General features: G+C 46.4%; 1 long non-coding RNA gene across 4 annotated transcripts; it reads right to left on the bottom strand.

Moving 5' to 3' along the window:
- Positions 1 to 5,095: 5,095 nt before the first annotated feature.
- On the bottom strand, positions 5,096 to 11,972 carry LOC131581747 (uncharacterized). 4 transcript variants are annotated; one of them, XR_009278140.1, is made up of 6 exons: positions 11,707 to 11,972; positions 10,463 to 10,663; positions 9,698 to 9,848; positions 8,059 to 8,161; positions 6,504 to 6,631; positions 5,096 to 5,731 (listed from the first exon to the last, which is right to left on the bottom strand). It is a non-coding gene; the product is annotated as an uncharacterized LOC131581747 (long non-coding RNA). The 4 variants fall into 4 exon arrangements; XR_009278139.1 differs by having other exon boundaries at positions 9,708 to 9,848; positions 10,463 to 10,628; positions 11,707 to 11,964; XR_009278137.1 differs by having other exon boundaries at positions 10,463 to 10,628; positions 11,707 to 11,961.
- Positions 11,973 to 12,306: the final 334 nt, after the last annotated feature.

The following is a 12,306-nucleotide window of genomic DNA, read 5'->3' as shown; positions in this document are numbered from 1 at the left end:
CTTCAAGAAAAAGAATGAGAAAACCCAAAAAGCAAAATTAAAAGAAACTACCATGACCTGTTTATAAACTTTGTGCTTGGAGCAGAGGGGGACAGGAGATGGGGCTGCTCAGAACAAATGTTTCCTGTGCTGGCTGAGGCACTGCAAGGTTCAGCAGCTCAGTCCTGCCTGGGACGTCTTGCAGACCTCACTCCCCATTCAAGACTGTAAATTTCCTTCCTGAGTTTGTTAGCAGCAAACAATGTGTGTAAAAAAAAACCCTCAAACACCCAAGCCCACTATAACTGCTGGTGTTATGCAAAAGAAATAACGCATAAGCAATCTGCTGCCCTTGGAGGAGCGTGCAAAGTGACACCAGCCACCACAGAGAGCAGAGCAGCAGCTCTTCCAAACCTGGAGGTAAAGAAGAGATCTCCGTGGGGCTGGCTGAAAATTTTCCATTCAACACTTTTCTTTTAAACTGGCTCTTGAGTAACCTTATTTTTTTTTTTTCCTACAAAGTTATGTCATTTCTGTACAAAACATCACCTTCTTACTAAACCAACCAAACAAGAATCTCCTCTCTCTTTGCTAATCTGAATAATTTTGACCCTGGGAAAATGTCATGGGATATGCCTCAGCAAATTTTTAGTGCACACACATCAAGTCCTCATCAGACTCCAAGGACAGGTTTCCAACCTGTTGTCCTGACTTCAGGAAAGGCTCCCAGGAAAAGGGGATTAATGGACAGGAGTGCAAGGTGCTGCATGGGAGACCAAGTCTGAGCAGGACAGCAGGCTCTGGGGGAGAATGGGGCCCTAGAGCTCCAGCTTCACAGACAGCAAGCCTTAATTTCCATTTCCTATCTTTCCGTTTTTCACTAAGATGACAAATTTTTTTCTTATAGGAAAATTATATTCCAATCACTGCTGAAGTTAAGCCTTAACCTAAGAAAGTTCCAACTTTTTTTTTCTAGCTGAGATGTCTCTTTCAAATTTTGCCTAAAGCTTCAGAAGAAAGAATAAAAGCCATGGGATTCAGAGAAACTTGATATTTCTCATGTTTAAAGGGGAGTTAGTCATATTAAAGTGAGCTTCTCTTTATACGTCAGAAAAGAGAGTAGCAGAAGTGACAACAAAACACACAGCTATTTTTTGATTTCCAGTTCACTGTGAAGAGTTGTTTTCACTCTCTCCCCCTTCTCCCTTTAGGAAGAAGTGTTAAATTAGCAATGAAAACAGCACATTAGCTGACAGGTACTGCAAATAATCTGATCATGAGACAGCATTAAAAAAACTATTCAGCATGTTGTGGATATCGGGGTTATTCTCTTCAGCAATTACATCTCAGGGAAGCTCTTCTTAGATATTTAATGGGCTGGAGCGAAAGAATTTTTAAAGCACATTTCAGATCTGCTGGTATTGAGAAGGATCAAGTATTTCATAGTTGCTGCTAAGTTTTACAACTGATTATGGCACATCCTAAGTTAAGCTTCTTTAGAAGGAAGCTGACAGTGCCTAACACGAAATTCTGCCAAAGACAGTCTGTGTAGGCATAAAAGGAGAAGAGGCAGAACGCAATGCTGGGCATCGTGAATAAAAAGCCTTATTCAGCCAGGGCCCAAAAGTGACTTTTTTAATGCTTATTTTTAACTAACTGTGAACTTCTGCAATAAGCACAGAGTGCTACTTGGCTCCTTAAATAGCTGCAATGATGAGCTGGCGCTCGCTTCTGTTACTATGTGAATTTATGGAGCTGTTGTCACACGCTTTGTTGGAGGAAATATATGGTGGTTCTGTCATAGGGACTGGACACCTATAATTCTCACTTTCTTTGCCTGCTCATAAATCCCTGCTGCTCAGCCACACGGTTATTGCACTTGGGCTGCTGCTGTAATGCCCTCGCTGGAGCAGGGCTCTCCAGTGCCTTGCAGGGGAAGCGCTGAGTCACCAGTATCGCTCCAGTGGAGATGGAATGCTGCACAGGGCCGGTGACTGCCTGCCTGGCAAAGGAGATTCAGGCACGTAGATCTGCCCCAGGGGCATGCTGACAAATAGATCCCGAGCTGAAAGGCACTGGGTGCCTTGGAAATGCCACTTTGTGTGGGTTTTACCGTCTTGAATAAGGTTTCATGGTTTTTGGTGCCTGACATGCACCAAAGCAAAGGTACAAGCTTTGCTTCTTGATTTTTTTGTAAGATCCTGCCTAAGAAAGGGCATTTCCTGCTTGTCTTACTGTAGCACAAGTCTAAAGAGGAGCAGCTGATGGAGCTGGGGTTGTTTAGTCTGAAGGAAAGGAAGTTCTGGGGGGACCTTATTGATCCCTATAACTACTGGATGTTGCAGACAGGTGGGGATCAATCTTTTCTCCCAGGTGACAAATGATAGGTCAAGAGGAAATGGCTTCAGGTTGCACCAGGGGAGGTTTAGACTGGATAGCAAGAAAAGTTTCTTCACTGAAAGGGTTGTCAAACACTGAAACAGGCTGCCCAGGGAAGTAGTGGAATCATTGCTCTGCAAAGTGATCAGAAAATGCATAGATGTGGTGTTTAGGGACATGGTTTAGTGGCAGATTTAGCAGTGCCAGGTTAATGGTTGAACTCAATGATCTTAGAGGTCCTTTCCAACCTATTCTATTCTATTCTATTCTATTCTATTCTATTCTATTCTATTCTATTCTATTCTATTCTATTCTATTCTATTCTATTCTATTCTATTCTATTCTATTCTATTCTATTCTATTCTATTCTATTCTATTCTATTCTATTCTATTCTATTCTATTCTATTCTATTCTATTCTATTCTATTCTATTCTATTCTATTCTATTCTATTCTAGTCTAGTCTAGTCTAGTCTAGTCTAGTCCAGTCCATTCCATTCCATTCCATTCCATTCCATTCCATTCCATTCCATTCTGTTCCGGTCTAGTCTAATTCTATCCTATCCTATCCTATCCTGTCCTGTCCTGTCCTGTCCTGTCCTGTCCTATCCTATTCCGTTTTTCCCATCTCTGTGTTTTTTACCCAGGCTGGTGCAGCGGCTACAGAGGACTTGGTTGTATTTCATTTTTGTACATAAAGCCCTGCCTTGCCCCGCAGGCATGGAGCTGCCGGCCCTGGAGCAGTGTGAGATCCTTTATTGCTCAGACGCTTTCAGTCTCGCTGGGCTCAGGATGGGCTTGATCTCCGGGCTGCTCTCGGCCCCCGTGCTTTGCCGCAGCACTCCTTTGTGTCTAGCGCCAGAGCCGCTCTGTGTGCGGCGGCTGCCGCTGCCTCTGGCTCCGCTTTTTGAGTCACTGCCTTCTCTCCGCTCCTCCGGCCTCTGAACCCTTTCATCTTGCCCCGCTACGCACTGCAGCCGCCTTCTTTCATCTTGCCCTCTCTGGCTGTGGGAATGTCCTTTGGGAAGCTGGGCTCTGTCTCATGGCAGACAGGCTGGAGGAGCCCTGCGAGCGGCATCGCTGCGCATCCCGTGTGACAGCGGCACCTTGCCGGGCCCACACCGCCGCACGCCGCTCCTGCGGGCCCCTGCGAGACCACTGCTCTCCCCTGTGCCTCTGCTCCTCCTCCTGCCTTTCATCTGCCTCCTCTGCTCAGGCCAGAGGCCGCTGTGTGTGACAAGCCTGGCGGTGCCACGAGGGGCTGGTCTCAGCCGGGAACGCTGCCGAAACACAGATAAAAACCACAGCGCTGCTGAAAGCCCTGCCCGGTCCCTCGTCTGCACAAACCCCATCTGCCTGTCTCTCATGCCCACTGCTTAGAGATACGTGAGCCCTCCCAGGAAGGTTTGGGCTGTGTAACCCTTCCTGCACCTCTGTGGGAACAGTAGAGTCTAAAATGTGGCTGTGTTTTGCTCCCAGCATCAGGATGTCTCGGTCCCGGGTTGGAGGCGAGGGGTAGGCTGTGTTTACATCCACCTGTGACCTGGATGGCAGTCCAGGAGCCACCTGCTCCCTGGGGGCTGGGACAGCACTGGGGAGCTGCTAGGTGAGCTGCTAGGTGAGCTGCTAGTGCTCCAGGTTCTCTCCAGGTTCCCAGGGAGCTATTGAGCATCTGTGACTTATCCCAACAGCTTGCAGGGACCCAGACTCAAGGAGAGCCATTCCCCATAGGAAAGGAAAGACCTGAGGACAGAGAACCACCACAATCGTCATCTCATGAAGCTTGTAGCCCTCAGGAATGATGCTGTACTGTCTTGGGTGGCTCCTGCAGGGACTTTATCCGTGGCCCATTCACCACCACAAGGATCAACTCCCAGCAGCAACCATGCACTGAGTGTCCCCTCACCCCTGGGTGGCTCAGGGATGTCCCCGGCCTGTGCTGTAAGCAAGCATGGGGAAAGTGGATGGAGACAGGGAGTCTCTGTCCTCTTCCTCCAGCACCATGTGTCAGCCTATTGTGCTGGAAAGTGGTCTATTGATCAAGATCCATTGCCAGTTATTTCCCGGAGAAGCAAGCAGTGATTGAAGAAAGGTTTGTGCCTTTGGGACATGCTTTTCCCATTGGAGCAGTGCACTTATCTCCTGTTCCACCACCAGAACAAGAGGGAAGGGCATAAGCCAGCCCAAGGCCATCGTTGCCTTATAAAAAGCAATGCTGGAGATGGTCAATGATGGGCAGCAACTGGAGGAGCTTAATCCCTACTCATCCCATTTTGACAATAAAATCATATGTTTTGATACTAAAAGCTTCCACCTGGAGAGTTTGATGAAAAGCACAGGGAAGTGTTGGTTCTAGGCAGGAATTTGCTTTACTATTCTGCTCCTCAGGAGCTTTCATAAGTAGGTTTCTTTGCTACCACAACAGAAAGAACACCCCTTTCATAATGAATTGCCTTCAACTACCATGAGCCAAGCTTAGGGGGTTTTTTTGTTTTTGTTTTTTTAAATGTGGGAGCATAGAAAATTAAATCTCTGTTGGATTTTTTTAAGCAATTATTTTAAGCACTGTGAATAAACAGGGAGTGTCTTACAAACACCTGTTATTTTTCCCATCGTGAGTTTGGCTGCTGCTGAACAGTCAAAAATGCTGCTCTTTATAGGATAAAGTGTGTTTATCTGGCAGACAAGAATAGGGTTTGTTTTCACCACAGAATAATGCACTGGCTGCTGTATGAAGTGCAGCACCAACTTTTATTGTTTATTTGTTTCCTGGCTTCCTCCTGGTTGCTGACAGATTGGTGAGACTCAGTTGCTCCCATACCAGAAGAGGCACCTCAGACCTGGGCAGAGAGAACTGGGGTCGTATCACTGACAGCTTCTCAAAGCTTCTGGGTTTGCTGTGATTATGGAGATGAGCTTCATCATAAGAATTGATCCATATCTAGCTCTCAGCCTTCTTCTGGAGAAATCAGAGGGTGCCAAGTCTGGGCTTCTGAACTGCTGGAGGAAAGTCCATCTCAAAGTGCATGCTCCTGAAACACACTGCAAGAGGAGTATCTGGAAACAGTTCTGGGAGATTCTCTTTACCCTTTTTCCCCATCTCCCTGTCTGGATGCTGCAGGCTGACCGTACTGTGGGGACAAGGCTGCTGCTCATACAGTAGCATTCAGAGCACGAGCAGAACAGCACAGGGACCTGAGGCAGAGGGATTACAGCAGCAGTTGGTTGGCTGAGCTGACCTGATTGAGCTGACACTTCCTTCTTTTCCAGCCTTAACCTTTGCTGAAGGTTGTCACCTCCCCTTGCCTGTCCTCCCTCCGGGTGGGGGGAAGCTACAGAGCAGCTGAGCAGGAGCCTCATGAGCAGGACATGGCCTGAAGGAAGGGAAGGAAGAGGTCAGAGGTGGCTGGGACTCCACAGATGAGACAAAACACAAGGGCTGACAGCAATGGATTTGCAGCATGCACTTGGTATTGCAGGTCAGGCTTGAGGTGACCTGACCAGTGACCATTCCACAGAGACAGCCGAGATCCTTTGTCCTTCTTCCCTCAGGTAGCAACCAACCACCAGCGTTGTTTTTCAAGTACGTGTCTAAAGACAACGCGGCTCTCTAACAAGCTAAGACAAGCATCACATTAGCCCCTAGCAGGGATGATTTTAGCAGGGACACTTGCAAAGCTCTATTGTAGCCAGCCAGCAAGTGCTCTGCCTCCTGGGTTTTGCTAGTTGATTGTATGGGAGTAGGGTTTTTTTGTACATTTTCTTGCTTCTCAAGAGTTTCCAATAAATCAGGGCTATTTTTGAGGCTCAGTTAAAGACCAGAAAGAGAATGTAGAAGAGAGGTGAGGGGGCACTGGGATTAATTTGCTCCTCTTGGTGCTTGTGCTTTTGAGCAGCTCAGATATCCATCTGGCCAGTTTTCTCCCTTCTCTTACTGGTCTGTTACTGGTTCTGCACTGGATCTGTGCTCTGCCAGGCTGAGGTGTCCTGAGCAGGACATGGTGAAGGGACAGAGGGGAAAGATGATGCCATGTGTGAGGCAGAACAGAGGTTTACACACCAGATACACTGTTTTAGCAAAGCACTGTAAGTCAAGCAAAGCTGCCTGGGCTCTGAAAAGCTGAGAAGGAAGCAAAAAAATCTCACCAGTTTTACTCCTGCTGTTGCTCTTTAAAAGTCTCTAGCTGAGAGCACGTAGGCAGCCAGGCTGCATTGCTAACTCTGAACCTCTGCATGGCAAATGGGGACACTCAGGAGCCTTCACCAACTTTTGGCTAGTGGTAGAAAGGATGTTTTCAGTGGTTAAGGTGAAAGACAGGTAGTAGAGACCAAGCTTCCATCCTGGGCGTTGTTACCAGTAAACTGTATGTGAACAAATCCCTCAGGCCAAAATTTTCATTGCCCTGCCCTTCTGAAAATCAGGCCATGAGTTGCGTAAATATGGGTGTAGATACCTAGCAGTAGGCAGCCAGTTTGGAACATTCTGGCTTTAATCCCTGTGCCTGAGTTACCTCATTTATAAAATGGGGATAATTCTTTGCTACCTCGAGGGATGCTCTGAAGCACAGCTCTATTGATGCTGGCGAAGCATGTCCCAGCTCGCTGGATAGCTATTATTCTATACTTGACAGAAATTGGATACGGCAGAGCTGAACCAGTGCTCTTGGTGTAGTTTTCTGTGTTGCCAGTGGACAGCCTTTGAGTCACAGTTCCTCCCCCCCAGCAATGAGACAGAGCAGACCAGGAACACTTTTGGCATTGCCACAGCTCCACGTTGCACCTTTAAAAAAGCCAAGTACCCCCATAGTTCTGCCCCTGCCTGTCACTGCTCCAGGGTACTCAGACTGGACATAGGACATGCATCTTCCCCCTGGGGAGGGAGATGAGTTGCCAGGACACTGGGGTGTGTGGCTCTATAAGCTCCTTCTGTTAGGAACAAATTGTGTTTGTATCTCCTCAAGTTTATGTGGGTTGTTTTCATGTAGCATGAGCTCAGCATTTCTGCTGCAGAGACAGACGTCTGTACAAGACAATTAAAAGAGCAAATTGATTCAGAATAGCTCTGGATTTTGACACTTCTGTGGTAAAAGGATCTCTTCCTCTGCTTCACATGAACTGATGATACCAGGAAACTGTCCCATCAATTTTCCCATATGGAAAAATATTTAATTCAGCCCATGACTTTCATGTCATTTTCATAATCAGCAGCAAGACATTCTTTCCAATAGAACCATGCTCCTGGAAGATACGTCACTTTATGCTAAGAAACACGTATCTATGTTTCAAAAACTCTAATGCCACAGGATTCTTATTTGCACAGTGCTGGCAAAATCTTGCACTTAGAGTCACTTCCAGATGTAAATCATAAAATGCAGGGAATAAGATTTTTTTTTAACTGAAAAATGCCTGTTTGGTTTTCATCCTCTGTCCTGTTGGAAACTAAAGCATAGAGGAAATCTTGGGAGAAGTGTGTTGTCCTGGGATTGTCTCTCTGGACTTACCCTCAGGGTGAGGTGATTTAAGTTTGGGTGCCTATCTTTAATGACAGCTGCTGCATCTTCTGAGTTTCAACCCTCGACACAATGACAAATGAACCTCCATGCCCACCTTTGCACCCAACTGGTTTCATATCAGGCAGTTTCACTGCCCACACATAGGTAAGATAAAAGAGGAGTCTTTGACTCTTTTGCAATCCTCTTACCTCCTCAGAAACCTTCCGCAATCCGCATTGTCTCGAACAAAGGGTGAGCTAAAGGATGAGTGGGATACTTCATTATAACCTCTGGCTGTGCAATGAGTCACACCTGTGATTTTGAAATACAAAATAATAAATTAAGAGGGCAGTAGTGAGATTGAGCTGACAACCTGATAATAAAAATACTGGGCAACTTGTCAACTTCAGCTGAGTAACCAAAGAACGACATTTTCTGCCAAGCACAGGCAAATGAAAGGCACTCTTTGCTGCACTGTTTTCATGATGGGGCCAACAGCAATGTCTAGTGGTTCAATAAAATGTAAACACTGACTATATTTTCTGGAGCCAGTTTCTCTTTTTGTCCTCACAGAGAAGGAAGGTTGGCATCCAGGAGTCTGAAGTAAAGATTGAGAGCTGGGACTCTGCCTTGTATTTGTGCCAACAGAAAAATCTCTATGACTGTGTTTATCTAAATGTACATGACTTTATAGATAGGATTTAGAAAAGTATGATTACTATTAGCCTGATTCTCAGAGGGAAGGCATTCATAAATATTCTCTATTTATTAATCATCATATACAGTCATTTTCCTACAGCTGTCAAACTGTCAAACTCTTCTCTTCATTGACTTCACTTGCTCAGTGGTACAAGAGTGTGGGGTATGCTGCAGCTACCTGAGCCAGCTCACTGTCCACAACACTGCAAAGCCACACTGCCAGCGATTTGGGACACGGCTTCATGAGCCAGCATTGCAGGAAAGGAAACAGCAAAATGCTATCCTCCCACCGTCATCTGGGCTCAGCGGCAATTTAACACCCCTTACATGGCGATGCCTTTTTCACAAAACAAAGAAAACCCACCAAAAACACAAAAAACCCCAGACAGAATTTGGGTAGGAATCAAGATTCTTCCCTATGGAAAGAACAAAAAAAAAAAAAAAAGGAAAAGACTTGTCACCAACATGTTTTCTCCTTTGAGTGACTAGAGGAATAGGTATTTGCTACCAGGAAAGCCTCTGTTGTTCTGGGCAAAGAGCTCACACTCTTTGTGAGGGGGAGGAATGCTCTCAGTGTTTCTTCGGAGGAAGGTGGGGCTGCAGCTGTGTAACTGAGATGTTCACGTGGAGGTTTGGCATGACCCAAAATTGTCACCAGGACAAAAAACATCCCCAACCAAAACAAGAAAACTCAGTGGAGTAAAATCCCTACTGAAGGCCTGCACAGAAAGCCAATACCAGTAATAAGGTGGCCCAGCTCCTACCAGAACCAAAAGATTTCTGGACTTGAGAGTAAAACGTAAACTTTAAACACCCCAACACCCCTTCCTAAAAAAAATTAATATTTTTCTTTTCCTATTATTCCAATAAATGTGGTGTTAGAGAATGGACATTCTGGTATGAAGCAGAGCCAATGTGTTGCTTGTAAGTGGACAAAATACAGGGTATTTTTTTAATATTCTAAGCAGGATACCTTGACTTTTGAGGACTGATCAAATAAAACAAAGCACTGAAGATTTTGCCCATCATTACAACAGCACATTTAGTTTCATGGTTGGCATCTGAGATGAATCTGTGTATACTCTAATGTCAGAAAATACAACATTTCCAGCCAATGGGACAGTAGTCATTGAACTGTCAAGGATGTACCCATTTGTACCAGCTGTGAGCTGGAGGATGGATCATGGAGTGGAGAGCTGATTTCTTTGCACCTCTGACTCAAGCAGCACTGTTCCATTGCTGATTTTGTGTCTTCAGTTTCAGAGCTTGTAGAATGATTTGGCTTGCCAGGGACTGGACACTGAAATGACACAAGACAGATCTAGAATGAATCTAGTTGGCAAGTGGAGCACACTATTTTTGGCAGGAAGTATATATTTTTAAATATTGCAGTGAGATAATCAATGTGTTACAGTAGGTCAGCCCAGTCTTGAGGGATTTGGGGCCATGGGCAGTCTGTACCCCAGTGTCAATCACAACCCCATGTTCATAGTACCTTCTGCAGTAGGACTTGTCTGTGTCTATATTTTATAAAAAAAACAGCTCCAGTTCAGGATGCCAAATTGCTCTTGAAGCAAGTGAATCTGGCAGCAAAGAAATAGCTCAGGCCATCTTTTTGGCCATAAAGTGGTGATGGGAAGGTGAGCAAGACAGATGGTGATTGCTATATCAGACACTTGGCACTGCTGATCCTCCACTCTTCTGTCATTTTACCAAGTGAAAACCTTAAGAGAAACCCCCACCTCCCCAAGCTCATGAATTTAATCCAGTGGGACCTGGAAAAGCCAATCAGCCACATGCCCACAGTGAACAGCCCTTCAGGAGGTGTCATAGCTGCACTTGCAACCTGTCACCTCTAACTCCTCCAACAGAATGGCCACATTTTTATTTACATTCTGAGACTTGAATTCATACCCTTACATGGCCAGTGAGACATGTCTCTTTCTCCACTGATGCTGCTTGCCAGGGAATGCATAGATAAAGCAAGTTGCTCCCTCCTGCCACCGAGGACAGTGTGCTCGTATCAGTCAATAGCTGCTGGCGAGCCCTGGAGGCTGGACACACTTCTTGTTTCAGCAACCTGGAGTGAACATGGAAAGCACCTGGCTACAAGGGCTGTAAACAAATAGAAACTTGACTGGGAGTTGCCACATAGCACAGGAGTTTAAACGAGATACAAAGCCAGGCACCTCCTATTACTAAGGAAAATTCAAGCTGCCATTTGTCCCTGCACGGTTCTGTTTCCCAGTGCCAACACACCCCGACCAGAGACAGTTTGGCATGGAGGATTCGCTGGGCCTGACGCAATGTTCCCAGCCTGGGATCAGATTAGTCCTAACCCAGGATCTTATGCAAATCCGAGGCTGGAGGAAGCTTGAGAATGAAATAAGAGAAAATCCCCCTGATCAAGGCTGCTGATAAAAGCAGCCGCCTCCAGCCGGTGAGCAGCACCACCCACAGCCCGGCTCCTGGCGTGCCACGCTGGGCAGGGGCTCGGTGGCTAATGACAGCCCAGCAGCAGGGCACCCATCAGGCAGGAGGAGGACAGGATGCTATCCCATCCCACGCACACAACAGCTCTCTCTGAGCAGGAGGCCATGCCAAAAACACGGACAGAGGCAGTCCTGTATTCCACTGTCTGCGGGGAGTCCTTGGGCCGCTGTGCTGATCTCAGCTGGAATGGCTGTGTGGAGGGGCTGAGTGTAGGCACCATGCACTCTCCATTTTCCTGGGCTTGCTGGAGATCAGAATGCACTCTGTTCAGTGCATTATATATCTACTTCCCAGTGTGGACAAGATTTGGGAGTTAAGAGGGTCTCCAGGGTGCCTGTGTTTCCTACCTGCATACAGACAGTAATCACAGAGTGTTTGTCGTGGTGCATCTTTAGTTAGAAGAGATCTACTTTAGTTATCCCAAATACTAGGAGTGGAACTTGGTCCCACAATTTGTTTCACAGCGATAAATGACATTGGAATGGCAGCATCTTCTCTCCCCTGCTCTCTATGCACAGGGTGTGCACTGCAGCAAAGTAGAAAGTGCTGCAATTGCAGAAACAACTTCTAGTAGCCACTGTGATCCCTGATAATTACTCCTTAGCCTCCCCTGCTGCCTCACAGATGCTCGATGGCTGCTCAGCCAAGCCAACCGCGTGTCCTACCTGCGCAAGACTCTTGGTATCTGCTATCAACGTGACTAAGACCGACTTGCAGGTTCCGTCACCATTCCCAAGAAACTTTCTCCTGGAGGCAGTCAAGGCACAGGGCTGCCACAGCAGGTATTTTGCCCAATTAAGCAAGTGAGCAGTGCTATGTGGCTGGTTGACATTTAAAGCAGAGGAACACAGACTGGAGGGAGATGTTGCAACCTTGTTTGTGTTGGCAATGGATGGGGTTGCGAAAAAGCCCTAAGAGAAAGTAACAAACAAAGGGTGTGTCTTGAAAGGAGGTTGAGTTCAGAAACCTTTGCACAACGTGCAAGCAACACGTGCAAGAGCCAGGTGATTCAGAGCTGCCTTTCCTACCCTCTTGTGACCTAAATCCCCCAACAAAAGGACTTGCATGTGCAAATAGAACAAGAGCCTCCTGGCCTCTGGACCTGGTTTTCCAGGAAGAAAATCTGGCCCTATTGTACAGAATGACACACTGAGGTGTAGCACAGAATGTTTTTGGGGTTGTGTTCAGAGACTCAGGGACTGTTTAAGACCAGACTTGGGGGTAGTGGCCCAATATTTTAGTTTTCATGTGGCTGAGTTTCTTCC

Source organism: Poecile atricapillus, chromosome 8, assembly GCF_030490865.1.
Source record: "Poecile atricapillus isolate bPoeAtr1 chromosome 8, bPoeAtr1.hap1, whole genome shotgun sequence".
Classification (NCBI taxonomy): Eukaryota; Metazoa; Chordata; class Aves; order Passeriformes; family Paridae; genus Poecile; species Poecile atricapillus.
The sequence above is the reverse complement of the archived record's forward strand: the minus strand, read 5'-3'. Positions and strand labels throughout refer to the sequence as shown.